The sequence below is a fragment of the Dasypus novemcinctus genome, chromosome 20, assembly GCF_030445035.2.
Source record: "Dasypus novemcinctus isolate mDasNov1 chromosome 20, mDasNov1.1.hap2, whole genome shotgun sequence".
Lineage (NCBI taxonomy): Eukaryota > Metazoa > Chordata > Mammalia > Cingulata > Dasypodidae > Dasypus > Dasypus novemcinctus.
This window is the reverse complement of record NC_080692.1, coordinates 24,877,017-24,879,805: the sequence shown is the minus strand read 5'-3', so window position 1 is coordinate 24,879,805 and position 2,789 is coordinate 24,877,017.

The window sequence follows — 2,789 nt, the reverse complement described above, 5'->3', positions numbered from 1 at the left end:
TTTGAACCTTGAACCTCCCATGTGGCAGGTGGACGCCCTATCCGTTGGGCCAAATCCGCTTCCCGCCTTCATGTGATTTGAATAAAGTGCTTGAGCTAAGTCTAAAAATCAATGAAATAACAATTGAGGCAAAAATGTGGTGAAAATTATTTTGGATCATGAAAAAATTCTGAGATTATACTCCTGTTTGATTCAAGTTTTCAAACTACAAGCCAACAAGTGAGTTGGTCTTGGCATGTGTAGTATTCAAAAATTCCCAAACAATATTCCCAAAGAACCACAGACAAATATTTACTAAAGTCCACAGGAGTCTTTTCCCTGAATAAAAATCTCCCAAAGTAATAAAACAGTTATGCATTCTGCTATAACACTTTTACTTTTTGTGTAAAACCTACGATTTAATTTTTTAAACTATTGGTAAAAAAGGATATCTTGGGGAATATGATGAAACTGGTGTCTTTTGGGGGAAACCACATGTAGGTTTTCAAACTCAATACACAAGGCAGTGGTTTGATAGCAAGTAATGCTTTTATCACTGCCCCTCTCTATCCCTCTCTCCGCATGCCCTCCTCTCTTAGTAGCAGTTGTAGTTCTGCAGCTTTGTATTTAATAAAGCTGGACATGTTCTACAGGGCTACAGATCCCCCAAAAATCTGCCTGTGTTCTAACAATCAAAAGTGAAGTCCTGGGAAGTGGACTTGGCCCAGTGGTTAGGGCATCCGTCTACCACATGGGAGGTCCACGGTTCAAACCCCGGGCCCCCTTGACCCATGTGGAGCTGGCCCAAGTGCAGTACTGATGTGCATGCAAGGAGTGCCCTGCCACGCAGGGGTGTCGCCTGAGTAGGGGAGCCCCACGCACAAGGAGTGCGCCTGGTAAGGAGAGCTGCTCAGTGCGAAAGAAAGTGCAGCCTGCCTAGGAATGGTGCCGCACACATGCACAGCTGACACAACAAGATGACGCAACTAAAGAAACACAGATTTCTGTGCCGCTGACAACAACAGAAGTGGACAAAGAAGAAGATGCAGCAAATAGACACAGAGAACAGACCAACCGGGGGAGGCAGAAGGGGAGAGAAATAAAAAAAAAAAAGTGCAGCACTTTTCCTATTTAGTCCCACAGCTGTTCATTCTAGAAGTCAAGCAGGACCTCAAAGAGAAAGACTTGGCTTTAGCATAGCTTACTGACCACAGACAAAGCATCACCCTGAGATACTTTAGTGTGCTCATAATATCTAAGTCTTCTTCCTGCCCCCAGTATCACTCCACCCTTCAGTCTGCTGATCTAAGCATGATTTGCTAATCAAAGCTACATAGTGAGGCTGAGAATCCTCTTTGATTCCCAGACTCAAATCTTTATTTTTTTTAGGAGGTACTGGGGATTGAACCTGGGCCCTCATACATGGGAAGCAGATACTGAACCAATTGAGTTACATCCGCTTCCCTCTAATCTTAATATGATGTTGAGTTGGAGTCCTTCAGTATTTCCAGTTCCATTATTTATATTAAAAAGACAGTGGAAGCAATGAAGCCTGAATCGATCGATGCAGGGAAGAATGTGTTTAGGACTTTAAGGGTTTTCTTTTTTTTTTTTTAAGATTTATTAATTTATTTCTCTCCCCTTCCCCCCCACCCCGGTTGTCTGTTCTCTGTGTCTACTGGCTACGTGTTCTTTGTCCACTTCTGTTGTTGTCAGCGGCAAGGGAATCTGTGTTTCTTTCTGTTGCGTAATCTTGTTGTGTCAGCTCTCCGTGTGGGCGGCGCCATTCTTAGGCAGGCTGCGCTTTCTTTCGCACTGGGCGGCTCTCCTTATGGGGAGCACTCCTTGCACGTGGGGCTCCCCTACACGGGGGACACCGCTGCGTGGCATGGCACTCCTTGCGCGCATCAGCACTGCACACGGGCCAGCTCCACACGGGTCAAGGGGGCCTGGGATTTGAACCGTGGACCTCCCATGTGGTAGGTGGACGCCCTAACCACTGGGCCAAGTCCACTTCCCTAAGGGTTTTCTTTTGACAAAAAAGTGAAAGTCATTGTTCAAGTGGCCTAGCAAATGGATCATGGTGGCTTCGAGGACATCTTTGAGGAGGAAATTGAAGAACTTCTTAAGAGCCACAGAGGAACATTAATAAAAAGCTTGAAGAAATGATAAAAACAAATCATCCCCAGAAGACAAAGATATGATGAACAGGAAGAGACAACCAGTTGAAATCTTCATAAATTTGCTGAAGTAGTCCATGCTGCAACATACCTGAATGATTTAATTTCTGAATCAAATCCCACATGGAGGAAAACCTGAAAATCACATGTGGTTGAAGCTATACATTTGTAATTTCCTATGACCCCGCAATTCTGCACATAGGTATGCACCTGACAAAATGAATGCCTAGGTCCACCAAATGACTTGCACTATAACATACATATTAGCTTTCTTCACAACAGCAAAACACTGGAAAGGACCCACATGTCCATCAATTGTAGAATGGGTAAATTGTGATATTAATAAACAAGGGATGGGAGGAGTGGGGGTGTGGGGAGTGGGGATATGGGAACCTCTTAAGTTTTTTAATGTAACATTGTTTGTAATCTATCTTTAAAAAAAAAAGATAAAATTTTTTTTTAAGTTAATGAATTAAGGTTAACTACACTACCAGGGAGAATAAAGGTATGAAAGCCCCTTAAAAAAAAAACAATGAAAGTAGCAAATTACTGTTACATGCTTGTAACATGGATGAATCTCACAGACAATGTCAGACACCAAAGAGTACATACTATATGGTTTCATTTATA